This window comes from Saccoglossus kowalevskii, chromosome 15 (assembly GCF_978046115.1).
Source record: "Saccoglossus kowalevskii chromosome 15, keSacKowa6.1, whole genome shotgun sequence".
Taxonomy (NCBI): Eukaryota; Metazoa; Hemichordata; class Enteropneusta; family Harrimaniidae; genus Saccoglossus; species Saccoglossus kowalevskii.
In genome coordinates, this window is record NC_140655.1 from 5,369,094 (window position 1) to 5,385,226 (window position 16,133).

The window sequence follows — 16,133 nt, forward strand, 5'->3', positions numbered from 1 at the left end:
ATTCATATATTACCCAAAATGCATCGCCAAAATGCATTTTTGTTTGACAAATCATATTTCACAAAGCTATAGAAAATCTGTAATCTTCCCGGTGTATGGCAAACGTTTCTGAATACATCCGTGAAACTTCTCAAAAACGTGTACTCTCGTGTACCACGAGATTTGATGTGCAGTGCATCACATATAGCCATCCTTGGCTGCCATTTTGACAGTTGTAGAAATAGCACAAATTTGAACTTACCACGTTGCTAATTCGAAAGTGAACACATTTACGGCCATTTTAGTCCAAGATCGCAAAAATATAACTCAAGTCATGAAAACGTTCTTAAAACGTTTATTTTGTGTGTCAAAATGCTTTCATGAAGAGAATTCCTAATGTTTGCATAACTTCGATGTGCTATGCACATACCTTTCCCTCTAGGTTGAACGTGTGCATAATTTAAGTCACATGGGATTCCCTTGAACTTCAACTAGGTACGTCAACTGAGTTAGAAGGTCAGCGTAATCGAAATCGTAATTATTTAAATATATGCGTAGAAATGACAGGCTGTGATCATTTCTGACAAGTTACCCTAAAGACAGACTGTAGTCGATAAGTTCAAGTTGAATTTACAGAATAGCATTCGAGCAGGTTAACAACTGTAAATGAACGACTTCTCTAATGGTGTTTTAATACAATTTGAGCAGATTTTATCTTCGATATTTTTCCCGCCAAAATTGTGGCGCAACATTTTGCAAGTCCTGATCAAATTTCGAAAACAAAAATGAATTGGGTAATTTTGTGAAAGATATATTGAATTTGATATTGTTAGTCGGTTAAAATACAGCTAATTGTATTGTTGGTCACATCAGTGAATGTATGTTATACGTGCAACTGTCCTCGTGGTTCAATTGAATTTACCATGTTAAACAAATGTGTTTTTTTCTAAAAACCAAACACAATATGTTTGTGATTTGCGGGAATCTGACATAGACTATAAAACAAGTAATGCAAAAATGCATGTTGTAGAGAGCAACACATCTAACAATATGTTAACACTGTAGTACTATGATTGCGATTATGAATGAGTGAAGCCACGGCGAACCGTGGGCCGTAATTTCGTCGCACAATAGATATACAAGTATACATGAACATGGTCTGATTTTCATGAGGTCACGAGGCACGGATTGTCCAATCAAACTTAACAACCATTACGCGACTGGTTACGTTAAATGATCGGCGGATGTACTCTTTACCAGCGTCCAATCTCAGAGTTTCCTTTGAGTAAATAATTGATTTTATTTGCCATTCGTTTCCAATTTAAATCGTTCATAGTAAATAATTAATAGATAGTACCAATTAGTCACCGTTTCTGTCGTGAATGTTTGAGTAATCCTGTCATTTTGCTTTAATCCACTTTAAACATGCCCTTCTTCGCTCGATTGCACGTGACTGTTTTTCCGTGACAAATTTGCCGCGTGAGTTTACATTTTAATGTCGAATTAGCGCTAACTTGTCACCGGAGAAAAACGACTAGGCGTTTTTTTGTAATTTGCTCCCACAATAACAGCATTCATGTTAATGACTAGTAGCAATTATCATTTGCTGTGAAGTACGTTATTTTTGCTTAAGGGATGACTAAGTGAAAATAAAATGCAGTGAAAATAACTTGTTTATATATAATTTAACATTCAACTCCTCAAAATTCAGTGAAAATAAGAGTCATACAAAACAACCCAGATGCTATTTTAGCGCAAATTAATTCCCTCTAGAAATACAGAAGTATTTTCAAGTCCGATGACTTTTGTATTATTATTTATTTCGTTTCGTTGGTTTACTTTTGATTCTTTACTTTGGTTGGTTGGTTGGTTGATTGGTTCATTATTATATTTTATTTATTTATTCTACCATTTTTCATTCATTCATTCATTCATTACAGTTATTTCCATGTTTTCATAACACGTAATGCACGGTATGTGAGTCACCCGTATTGAAACCGAACGATCATAATAACTAGAACAGTATAATTATTCTATGTTCAAGTGTGCGATGATGGGGATTAAATAAAAAAAAACATGTACAAAAAGAAACAGCTATCCGAAACTTAAGTTACCAAGATTCAAGTTTATTACTCCCTTGTTTCCTTGCGCAAACTAAATGAAGACGCTACTGAGATAGTCCCTCAGGTGAGTTTCGCAGCTTAGCCAAATATGTTTCTTTATCTACTGTGGCTGATGCTGTTAATCCGGTCTCTGAGGTTGCGGGGTCGAGTGTTGTGGGACCAAAGAGCCGCTTATGTTTCAATTCACGTATTTCTCTGGTAGTAAGGGGGTCGGAGAGATCATTTTGTAAAAAATAGCAGGGATTTGTCGGTTTCTGATATGATTTGTGTAATAGTTTCTTTGGGATTAGACCAATCACGGAAAGTTCTCCTCTGGGATACTCAGTTCATGTTAGTAGCCTATTTAAATCAATCTCCCGTCATGCTTTGCATGATACGAATCCTGCGCTACAATTGTCAAGATGATGTCGATCAGTCTGAGATTTGAGAGAGCATATTCGTTAGTTAGGACAGCAATGTGTGTGGGTGTTTATTTAGGTCACGTGTTGCGTTGGACGACAGTATATATGGTCTTACGAATTTTGACAGCGCGATTGATTTGATGGTTTTGAACCATCAGGCGGAAAAGTAGAAGACACGAACTCGACGCGTGATGTCAAGGTAATATGGTGAAAATAATGGAATCGAAGATTTGGTTCTGATTTAAATGAACACAAAACATACACGAAAAACTGGGAGCTTCAACTTCAATACACGTGAATCCAAATTTGGTAATAGGAACCCCCCCCCCCAATCAGAATTGCCTGAGCAGTAAGAGCTAACATAGAAATGCATTGTGTGGGCTGCCTCGTGAATATGGGCATTTAACAATTAAATGGAAACCAATGGTATTGTATTAGTTGCCCGACAGTCAAAATAACCATTTTTAAGAACCCAATTGTTCAATCGTTTTACTTTCGTAATTTGTTTTAACCACATGACTTCACCGAGGTTATGCACAAAAATATGCAAATTGATATACATTGTACGGCATGGATGGTGGAGGTCACAGTGAAGGTATGCAGATAAGGGGCATACTCATGAATGGCGCTCTTTTCCCTTGTGAGTCACGTGAACATGTCCATATCTACAAACACTCCGTAGTGCCAGGTTGTTGAATATTCTACAAGCAAAGTAAAGTAAGCCTCGCATATCGCCGTAAGACGAATACACGAAATGTTTCAGCCTTCAGTGATTTCAGCAAATTTGCTTTGGCGGAAACTTAACCATGGAGACGATAAAAACTGTCGCCTGCCACACGATATTTCAATCCCACTTTAAATATTGATTTTAGATAGCAAGGCTCAAAAGCGTTATAAAATCTGTATAAAATTAAAATGGATTATAGTTAGATTATGATATCAAGGACTATAGATAAAATGTAAGCCCTTTGATAACATTTTATGGTTGTCCTTGCCCGTACTAGAGTGTTCAGTGGTTATGAAAATGAATTCGAGGATGGAGAAATGGCTAAGCCATGCCTAAAACATTGCGGCGGACGATTCGTTTTTAGGGATTGAACATTAAAACTGTTGAGGGATGCTGAAGAAACTATAACAATTATTTGTTTTCTTTCGCTTAGTTTTGTGCTACATATTTATTCCCAGGGGTAAGGTGGTGTCAAAAACAATACTAGTATACCGTTCCTAGACGTCGCGCCCTCCAGTGACGGAGCGCTAATGTGACGTCACAATGAAGTATTTTGGTGGTGCAATCGTTCGTCGTCTTCTAGAGTATAGTTAAACCTCCGCAAAGCATAATCTTTGTTGCTGGAAGACTACAGATCGAAAATATATCCACGATTTAGACGGCACATATTTAAGTCATAGAAAAGATTCGTCATCAGAGGACGCACTCTACCCAAAATGTGCATTATTAGGGGTTTAAAGGTTATCTCAAATGTGTGTGAGATTTCTGTTATTTATATGGCGTAAGTGTTATATACACTAGAGTTGTTTAATGTTTAATGCTTTAGATGGAAAACGAAATGTTTTCGGGAAAGGACAGGGCTCCGTCGGAACAACGAACGACTTTACCGCATTTACTGAACTCGTTCCGCTCTGAGTTTCACGGACGAACGATTTGCATTTCTGGCTACAGGTGAGAGCAATCGCGGAAACGAAATCAAAATATTTAATGTATATCCACTAACCAGAGAACCGTTTACAAAGTTATACACATTAAACATCTGAAATTGATTTATTATATCCGTTATTTTAGTTTTTAAAAATATGTCAACACACTTCCTCGCATTATTGAAAAATTGAAATTGTTTAAAGTGCTTGATCGTCACGACACGCTGGCTCCAGCTTTGTGTTAATAAACTCATTGATTTTCCCCACATTTGGTACAATCAGTTTAATTTTTACACCGTTACAATCTGTTTTCTTGTACACTCTGACTCGCGCAACAATCAAAGTTGCTTCAGTTGATGTGCGAATTGCGATGTGATATATCCTATCAACAATCTCGTTCAATGGGAATTATACCTGGCGCATGCGTGTTGCGACGACCACCGCCCTTTAACAGAGCAAAACTACGGAGGTTCGGGTCGAATTGAGGATTGTATGTCATCTTTGTCATGTTTTTATTTTGACCGGGTAATGTCATAAGTACCGACAGGAGAGTTTGGAGTCGGATTTAAGATGGCGTGACTGTGATTTCAGCTGTTAGGGTACCGACAATTACAAAAATCGAGTCACGGGGAAATTTCAGAAGAAACACGAGTCATGGAAAAGTGAGCAAGATTTACATTTACAAGATTTTGTGGATCGTCTGTAATGCCTATGATTGTGTGTGTCGGGTGTCGTCCTGGAAACAAAAATGTTGTATAAGAGTCAGTTATGTATCGTCATATTGGTTAAGGGTACAACATTTCTATGTTTGGTATGTTGCTACCTTGAAGTTATGATGTGCTATGCGGTGTTGCTGAAAGGCGAGAGACGAGAAGGTTCGTTTTTATTTGTCATATAAAAGTTGGTTATACGGAGGTACGGGAGCATGACCAGCTACCTTTTTTACAGATCAAATCAAACTGTAAAAGTCGCCGCAGTGAACGGAAGTCACAAACGAGGAAGGAAATTATCTGATTGTTGGTTTGTAAATTATTTATATATTCATCTAGAAATTCTGAAAGCAATATTTCCTGTTTTTGAAACATCATGAAATATTCAGGCATTCGAACAAGAGGTATCTGATCGTTATTTTCTACCCATAATACCGAAACGAGATCGCGCGAGACGCTGGCGCTTCCGGTTGATAAACTCAAAACATGCATGAACAAAAAGCTTATACAACGACATTGAACGAAATTAGCGACTGATGCCGGAAGATAGCACAGAACCCCGCGTTGAAGCGAAAGAAAACAACAATATTTAATTGCGGCAGACTTTAAAAAAAATTAAAGTCACACTACTTATAGCAGTATACCCCAGTTTGTTCCAGTTTAAATTTAAACCACTACTAGTAAATCAATAAAACACACTTTTTATTTGAAATTAAAAAGACAGCAAATAGAACTAATCAAAATCAGGTTTCGCCGTGTTCGTAACTGTTGTGGTGAGTTGGACTGTCTGTCTCATAATTTCTTGGGTCCAGTGAAATTTGATTTTTGAAAATGTGTTTTGGACAATAAAATAATGATGTTTTGAAAGTGTTTGTGACATGACATATAATCAGTCTTGAATTTGAACGAACGTTCACCGCACAGACGTGATACGGTTTATCAGTGAATTAATGAAGTGTAAACGTAGGTGACTGACATTCCGTTTGACCAAACTAATGATTTGGGTTAGTGATATACAATCTAATTTTAGCACTCTCAATCAAGACGAAAATGGCCGCCGAGATCTCATTAAGAGCGAGAGATGCACGAGACTCGTTTTTGTCTTGTGCTCCATTCTTTCCCGCCATATCCCATGGTTACATATATCAGTGGAGCCATGTACGCGATGATGAGAGAAAATTCGACACTATTCGAAGGGTGGAATAAAACTCTCGTGGTCCTCGCTCAACGAGATCTCGATAATCCTTTGCATCCAAGGTATGTGGCGTTGGCCACGAGGCGTTGTTTTATTAAATACTCTGTACTACACATCTAGCTATATATTAGTATAGGACGATATGTTTTTTCATGTGTCGCAGATAAGAATTAGAAGCCGTGAATAATTATTGACATGTTTAGTTTAAATATTTTATCAGTTATCTCAATTTGCATAAATAATCTGATGATAAAAATGAGACAACTGCAAAAAAAATGTGTCATGTAAAAAAAACACCAAAAGATGTTATAGTCGCTGACGTATAGTGTATCCTATTTCAGAACATAGATTCTCACCTTCATATCACAAAAGTAAATGCTTGCATGTGGCAAACAATTTGTAATCAAGGACAGAAATATTTTAGCTAGGTCGTCATGGACGACCTGTACAACTTTGAAATTAGTACTCGATGAAATAGTCAACCACGCAAATACATATGTATTTTAATTTTACCCTTTCAACGCCTAAGCAATCTTCTGTCGCCTTTCACAAAATAAATTGTCAACATAAAGTTCAGGTTAGCCACATATTTTCTAAAACATTCGATCAATATCTGTAGACAATAGGAAATTATGTCCATCAAGTATAAATTTCAGGGAAAAATACTTACAAATTAGTAACATGTGGTGGGGGAAAATGGTGGCGTTCAAAGGGTTAATTAATAGTAGGTATCAGTAATTCAAAGCGCATGCGCTTTTGATTGTTCGGTTTTTCGTAAACAACGATATTTTGAACGCGATCGAACAAGCGTCTTTATATTGAATTTAAAGAGAAGACACAATGGTTTATTTTCCAACCAAATATTGGAAACCCCATTATATTTCGCAAAGTACGCTTGGATCTCCATTATGAATTAGAGCATTTGGTTTGTGCTTTATTTATGATGTATCGTGTTTCTACTTGTTTGCATTTTGTTTGAAGCGCAGTGATCCAATAACTCAATGATTATTACAACATTTATTGAACGCTATAACGAAATAAATGTTCTGGTACCCACTAAATCACAGAACCTTGAAAGAAAACCATTGGCATTGCTATTCATCCGGTCTCTGTGCGTTACGCGCATGACTGGGTAGTCATGGAGACACATGTGGTGAAGAGACAGGAGGAGGATGGAATTGACAGCGCAACAATCGAATAAATGAAGCGTGAATCTGTTGGTTTTCTCGGTTTAAAGAGGCATTCCCCTGTTTGTATCACGTTAGTCACTTCAAGTGAGACTGTGTACCATTTCATCTCTGTGTTAAGTTGATTTTACATCCATTTTTTAACGTGAGAAAACACTAACGCGATCTGGGGTTACGTTGTGTACTACCGAGAAACGCGTCGTACCGTGTACATCAGTATTTCCGGTAATGTACGGGCCAGTGAGTACATTAATCGGGATGTCTTGTAGATGAGACGTGCCCTTGGTGTGTCTGAGAGGCACTGTTACAATAATACAATATCGCACTCACAGACCCTAATAACATGCTTGTCTATACAGATATACGGTAATGTTAGAAATGATACGCAAACATACTATGTGAATATTGGTAACTCTGAAAATATGGATTGTTTCACTTAGTTTTGAGCTATTTCCTTGTTTTTGAGTGATGTTTCAGTTTTTGTTTTCCTCTATCGAACATGTGGGTTATTTTTTGTTTTAATTTAGTTCTCTGTAACCCCCCCCCCTCTCTAAAACATTGTTGTACAATTGCTCTGTGAAGAACATGTTTAATTGTCACCCCTTATACGAGTTGAGAGGGTGGGTAAATGCAAACAACTGGATTTGAAGATATGATATTTTCCCACTAGACTGTGGTTTACTTAATTTAAATTCCCTTGCAAAAATATTCGCCGAAAACTTGAGCTGGCAAATGTGATTTTGTTTCACTAATTATAAAACACTCAAAGCATTGTGGATATCCCGCATATACGATGGTTTCAGTACCAAAATGCACTATTTTTACGGTCAGTGGCACTTGCAATACACTATTTATATAAGTCGCGCCCTCTAGTGACAGGCCGCTTCTGTGACGTCAAAATGACGTATATGGGTGAAGAAAATGTCGTTCAAAAGGAGCACTGGAATCTCTCAAAAAGATAATCTTAATTGATGGAAGACTGAAGAACAACCGGAAATGACGTCATAGAAAGTGTTTCGTAACGAGATGGCGCGATTTATTTGAAAGTGAAAACAACTTCAAGTTGTCATGCGACATCGGTGACACCTCGTGCCAGGAAATGTCGTCGCACAAAAATAAATTGAAAAACATGGATTTCTATATTATTTTGTAAAATACAGTATTTTCGTTCTATTTCTGAACCGAACAGAACAACATTTCCCAAGGACACCTAGGTAATATTATTATTTTGATCACGTGCTAACCTAATCATGGGAGTTGGTGATGTGTTCGGTGTCGCGGCCCTCAGTCTCGCTTCTTCGGATAAAGCTAATCCGCCAAGGTTTTTTAGCTATCCAGCAATTCACCCGAGAATTATCCGAAGCTTTTTTATGAAAAATGATAGCTCATTCGAGTCGACATATTGTCGTCGTTCATCAAATAGTGACTCAAGTTATTGCTTAAATGACCGACCCTTGCCGAATATTGGCCGACAGTTACTGATCATCATCATACTACGAGCCTTACAGAGAATAATATAAGGACATAATATCGTCGTTCTTCAACTGGATGGACCAACTTATTATTCTTGTCGAAAATTAACCGACATTTACCGATTATTCATGATACACTGACACACTGTTGTTATGCCATCGTTTATCAAATGTGTGATCTTCGCCAAATACTGACGGAGAATTTCCGACGATTTTCAAATGATAAAGTTTCGTCGTTTTTTTTTTTTTTTGTTTTAGTTTTTCAAATGGGCTATGATTCGAGTTATAGTTTTAATGATATGCCCTTGCCGAATATTGAATGGCATTTATCGATTGTCGCTAGCATTGTGGAAATGCTTTTCGGAATCTCGCTTTGGAACTCGCGCCAAACATCATCCGGATAACTTCATAAGATTCAACGTGATTGGTCCCTCGACTGAAGACTCACTTGAAACTCGATGTTTTTGGTTATTGACTTCTAACCTGTGTGAATAAACCAATAAGGGATAGGCTTCTTCGGTGATTGAGCTTATTTTCAAATAAAATATAGCCTAGAACGCTGAGAAATTGTCGAGTACACTTGCGTGAGTCGAGCATGTGGTGGCGCGCTTTAGTGTAGCTGTAGAGTTGCCGTATTATTATCATGATGATGCCACGGTGTCTTCGTCGAGTAATAATGCACCCCTGGATTGAGAGTATGAACTCATTCGGCATCATTGTGAAGAAAATTACTTTACTTTAAAATCAAAGACTTTATGTCATGTTGCCAACGCCACGGCAATGGACTTATTGCAATCATGTTTGTATACATCAATCGATCTCGACAGTGTATATTCACAATTGCGTATAATATTTTCGTTCAGTGCCGTGGTTAGTAACATCGCTAAATACAGACAACTGTGGGCTAGCTAGAATGCCATGAAGCACAAGTTACAATGTGTGACGTTGAGACAGTTTACTATATAAGACACTGAGATAAAGAGATATGATTACGTCATGGAAAACCCAAGTGTACATACTAGTATGTTACTATGGCGTGTTACCATGACAGATAAAAGAACCTGATACCCAAAGGTATCCACAATGCTTTTTAAGCGTTAGTAAAAACAGTTCAGTCCATACTGATGAAGTTAATTTGCATACTGATTCGCCATTTTTAGTTCCGTTTGTATGATGGCCTGAATTGGATGTGATATGTGTATCTCAGAAACAGTGGAAGCGATGACGGTAAAAGATGGAATAACATTGGAAGGGACAAGACATACGGCTCTCTCGCTTTTACCCCGGTGGCCACCTGCGAATAAGGCTGACATAACAATGAATCGAATTCGACTGTTCTCATCATAGGTTTGTATTCTCGGAGCAAACGGTAGTTGTTGAGACTCCCCTATACAGTGTAACAATAGTACCCTTACACGTGCAATATGTATGAATTTGGTTGTTCTGGATTGTCTCCAAGTGTACTGTATTTTCGACTTCGGCCGTTTTCACCGTGGCCGGCCGGTCAGCTCGCACAGGGCACGTAAAAGTACATGGTGGTGCGCGACTTAGCAACGTAGAACGTCTTGTGACGTAGCTCCGCCCCCGAGATTAGTGTGTTTTATTTGATGTGCACATAATATAAACGCGTTATGTATTGGCGAAGAAACTTGACATACTTCGTAATTACAATATTAATCCTAAAATGACCGTGAACATCAAGGTGATTAACATACTGCCACTACATACTGTCATATCCGAGAGTCGGAGGAAATTTCATGAGCACATACACCAGATATGAGAATACAGGCCTCGTTAACTATGCCAAACACATGTATTTCCTCTAATGAAATCTCCAGAACGAGACAATGTGTAGGTGCAGTAAATACTAGGATTTAATTAGTTCCGATTCAATTCTCACTGCCCGAGTACTAGAAAACATGAATGGCACTCAATGAAAACTGGCATTCCAAACGATGATTTGGCAGTCACCCAGAGACCAACTTACACTGGTCCGTTACCTGAATTCAAATCACATTTCTACTGATGGGAATGAGACATAGTGTCTGGACTCAACAAAAAACTAAAATATGCTATTTCACGTAGCTATTGTCCACAGGCGGGAAAGGGGCATTTTTATATATTGTTATTACAAACAAAATATAATTACCGCGATACTTTTTAGGCCAACGAGGTCGTCGCGGTCGTGTGCTCGGGAATTTTATTTAAATAAACAACCCATTTGGCCAACATTATTATACGTCGCTATGCAAGGGTGGACATGTAGTATGAGGCGAAGTGACCTCTCTGGTTTCACTTTGTGTTAAGGATTGTTGGGCTCCGGTGAACAAAGTATGTACCCTTTCTTGTATGTATTGGAAGTGCTAGTTGGGTGGGTACAAGTGACCATGTTTCAAAACGGCCGACACTACGACTGTGTTTTTTTTTGACACTATATTTTTTAATGCAAAATTATTCTCCACGAATGACTTTGTGAACTATTTTAATTGCAATCGTGTTGGAATTATTTAGCTGCCAAGGTATCAATTTACAATAAACTTAACTTTCTTTGTCGGATTGTTTTGAATTTTTCAGATAGTTCCCACTTAGTGTTTCTCCCCGAACGACGCCAGTGTTTGTTGAACTTCAGCTGAACCAAATATTTATGCTAAGAAATCATCTGAATGTCTTGTCCAACGCCGTTTCTACCCATCGAACCGACGAAAACCGGATAAAAATGTTCACGCAATTAATTTTGCATTAGTGTCTGCCAAAAATATTAATTTTTAGAAAACCACAATGTCCTCCTGCGCGTTCGTAAAGTCTTCCCCCAACAACCATAACCGTGTATGTCACGTGGTTACGCGATATCAAGTTTACCGACCAATAGAAAGCCTTGTTACAAATTACTCGGAGCACTAGGAATTTTCATTTCTGATGCTTCAGCTTCATCTCTGCCGATATATGTTGCAGTGAAATTATGAGCTCTGAGGTGTAAAACCTGCTCCTCCATAATACTCAACAGTGGTGACAACACTAGTGACCACGATCGATGGTCGCAATGCCGATAAAGTATAATAACATAACGATTTACCATTTCCAGTGCGACTAACAACGAACACATCAGACTCGGAACTGAGTATAGCTTGAATAGCTTTGGTAAGAATATATGGAGTTGTATGATGTCTCGATATCGTCGCTGTATTGCCTCGAGATCCAAGCAAATATAGCTTCCACTGTGCGCAGTCATATTTGTTTTGATAGCTTGGCCAAACGAGTTGATGAAAGAAGTAATCTGATTAGCTGTTGATAAACTGATTCTAAACTGTGAGGGCACTGTCATATACACATAGTCCTACTGAAATACTGGTGATTGTGGAGCTCTTGGCCGGAGCATTCTCCTTGAAAATTCAAGATGGAAAACAAATTCATAGATAAAAAACAATTATTTCTTATTTAGAAATCCGAATTATCCAGCTTTCTTTTATAAGAAGTGAAATAAAAAGAAAAACTATATAAAAAATTCGTGAAACGAAGTTCGGCTAACTGTTTAATCTAAGTTCGAGTTACTAAATGTTGACGTTCAACAAAAACAACAAATTATTCTGCCCGTAACACGACGGACGACCATAAAACGACCTCCATCATGTCTTCATACATGTCACCTTCAGTAATGAAAACTTAAAGGCTGGAAGATTTTCGATGAAAAAAAAAATGTTGTGGGTGAAGGATAAAACAAAATTAAAATTTCAATGACGACTCTATCCCTAATGGAAAACCTCTTGTCTACCATATGTGAATATCATATTCCCCCTAAAAAAAACAAAATCATATCCCCCTTCCCAGCTGAATACATCGGTTTATTCGAATACATATGCGTCAGTTTACCCTCACAACCGTGGCTAAACTGGTGTTCTTGAATGTGACAGTGGATTCGTCCGTAAAAGTTGAATAGTTGAAGTTAACAATACTTGGTATCAAGTGTCTTTTAACTCTGACGTGTCTATTGTAATGTCTGATGTATGTGGTCAGTCATACGAGTCTTGTTGATAGTCTTAGACTATTAGCTTGTTATCCCATAAGCACAGTCCGCTTCAAAATATCTCATATAGAAAGTGTACATTCACCTAAACCGTCGCCCTAGTGCCGAGTCGGTGACCCCCCTATTGCTGTGCCTTATGCGTTGGAATTTAGATTTACCACAGAGATTTTCTCACAACGAGATGCCTGCGAGTTAACTAGGTGTGTTCCGATCGGACCCTGGGAAAATGACCTGCATAAGTGAAAAGACAAATCTGATACTCCCTTAGAGTTTAACAAAGTGCCGCCCTTGATACCATAAAGTAGGTCGAAATGAAATCAACAGTAGAAGATAAACACGTACGGTAATGTCGTCAATTTTAAGACAGCGATATAACAGTACTATATTATGGCAAAACGTATAGCGAAAAAAAACATCATTCAGTTTTTACGGGTTCTGGTATTCAAGCAGTGACACAGTGCACATTATAAGGAGGTAGTTGGCGTCAACCAGGTGAGCGTGCGTGGTGTGCACGAACTCTGCTGTACGCCACGCCCTGGGAAGAGAAGACTTACCTTCAATAGGCACACAGTTCGTTCGAGTCCACGGCTGTTCGAGTCAGTATTTAAATCTATGCAATAACTTCATACCGACGTAGACTATGTTTATATAATCGGACCATACATATTCACTGTCGGTTATAGCTGACAAACCCCGTGACCCAAGGTCATGCACTCACAGTTTCAATACACATATGTTAGTCTCATTCATTGACGCGTCCTTCTTACCTGCGTTCCTATTGTGATTTTAACGGGCTGTCAAACTCATATAAAACAGTCATATCATTGTGTTTAGCTTATTTAGAATACCAAAATACGTAGGACAACGCCTATATTTGGCATAGCCTGGTTTGGCCTGTTTAGAGACATAACCAACCGGGTCATGTGATCCGGCAATTATAGTCCGTATTATTATTAGTAGTAGTAGTAACACGGAAGTAGAAATTGTAGTAAATACTGGCAACATTTTCTTTAAAAATCCTTGGCGTTGTAATGATAATTAAAACACAAAACTAATTAAACTTTATGTTTTTGATTTTCTTCACTAGCTGTGGGACCATAATAGTACTTGTGTCCATTTTCGTCATTTTGTCACCCTTTTCCTGTGCGATACTAGATTTTCTATCATCCTTTTTCACAGTAAAATCGAAAACTTAATGAAGTCAAAAATTGTGAAAAAGTGGTGAAAATGCCAAAAATGCGATTTCGCAGATACTCAGACCGGATGTATCAACATGGAATGCATACTGAATTCTGGTCACCATTTATTCTTGCATGCCACGCTCTATCTATTCATTTATTCATTTATGTGTTTATGTTCATAAGTCTAAGTTCGAGGTAAAATCAGGCCACGCCTACTAGTGTTTGGGTCGCACATTTCATGTCCATTACTGTCCAAGTCACGCCAACCGTATTATACAGGCAAATGTATATATTTTTAATAGTTTTAGACCAACAGGGAGGACACCCTAAGTAAACTTTACCCACTGACATGCAAATTGCTGTATAAATCTTCGGAGACCTCGGGCGCCCGGTGAACAGCTTATTGTGTATTGATTGTGTATGGTAACATATACCGCTGAGGGCAGTATAACAAACATGAACGGCAACTACTAGTACTACACGCGAGGTTTACAGACTAGAAATCGAGTCTACATGTACTCAATAATACGAGGTAAATTCTGACAATAATTTACCAATTCCAAAGTAAGTCTACTTTCATGTAAGGTTAGGCAACAACAAATCTGGACCATAGGATTTTTGAGAGCATGTAAAGAACAATAGCGGTATATAACAATTCACCTTATTTCATGTTATTCCATTGAGTTTCTTTCGGCGTCCGTTATTCATTTTGGTTGAATTTGTTAGATACGAAATTGAGTCAACATGTCCTAATGTCTTAGAACAACTTAGTTATTGGACGATTTCAGTGTAAGCCATATAAGCTCACTGTATAACCTATTACATGCATATGCGTTCTATTCGATGAGTGATTAAAACCACTTTATTTGGTAGGTTTGGATTAGATACAGTTTTCATCTAGACTCGGATATTTTCCTTGTTTGTGTTTACTAGTAAGCTTATATTTGTTGAATAAAATGCATATTTCTAACGACGTTGTTGTTTCGTAGACAAACTTGAAGAAAGCAATTCCCTTCTCACACAGGGTTACGGAATGTACGCCAAGACCGACTTTTCTGCTCAGAACATCGTTCATTTGATCATTTATACTCAAAGAGAGTTACGAGTATGCAACATCAGTGGTATATAACAAGGCACAGTGTGATAACGATGAAAGCGTTTAAAGCGCGGTGGTCGTCGCGCAGCGCGTGTTCGAATTTCATGTAAACAAACAATGTAGTATTTTACACGCGTTGTATACGTCGCCATGAGTTTCATATCGAACAGGACGTGGCGCGACGACTGCCGCCCTTTAAAACCTCGTCAATTTTTGTAAATATTTTTGTTTTTGTATTTTATGAGTACCTGTATTTGGGGAAACCTGTTGATATCTCAAATAAATAAATAAAATTGGCAGTATAATGTTGTTATCGCACTATTCTCCCACGTTAATGCCAGTGTGGTTTAGGATGTGTCACATATATGTGTATATACAATACACATACACAATGGGCGTGGTCAGTGTATAGAACTTTTAAATGATAGAAACATATTATAACAATTCATCTCGAATATAATTGAAGAAAAGTAATAATTAGCATTACATGTATTTCTCATCTTTGTCCATAGTTTCTAATGATTAACATTTAGATTTTTCAGATCGTGAATCGTGAAACACACGTAGTATCATAGACCGGATCGCCACAGGGCTGAGTGATTGCCACGAGACCTGTGGTAAACCCACAGTAAGTGGACTTAATGAAACGGAAGAAACGCCGTATAGAAATACAATTACAGCCAATGAACTGAAGTTTTTACAAAGAACGCAGACTGCTTGTTAAGTTGTGAAACTATTTGCCGCAAGTTGACGGTATCACTCGAACTACCACACTGAATCGATCAATTTACTTCTATACATACTACAAAAGTTAATAAGTATTACGTTACAAACAACACGGGTCAGTGCACTCTTATAACTAGAGTCTGATTTCACGATTATTATGTATCAAACTAAAGTAGAAGTAGATTTGCGACATACTCAAAAAAAATAAACGCATTGTTTAAAAAAATCTTATAGTAGAGCTGGTTTGTGATTTAAATCAGCATAGTAAAGCTACTCGCGTTCGAATTTTCTTTTTTCAACAAACAAACAAACTAAGTATTCTATTTACACGCGCTGTATTCGCAAAGGGCTCATATGGAACACGACGCGGTGAGGAGATTATCATTATC

At 37.8% G+C, this 16,133-nt stretch overlaps 1 protein-coding gene across 1 annotated transcript in view; it reads right to left on the reverse strand.

The window, feature by feature from the left end:
- Window positions 1–16,133, reverse strand: part of LOC100376247 (polyamine-transporting ATPase 13A3) — an 83,796-nt gene that overhangs the window by 43,753 nt on the left and 23,910 nt on the right. The window lies entirely within an intron of this gene.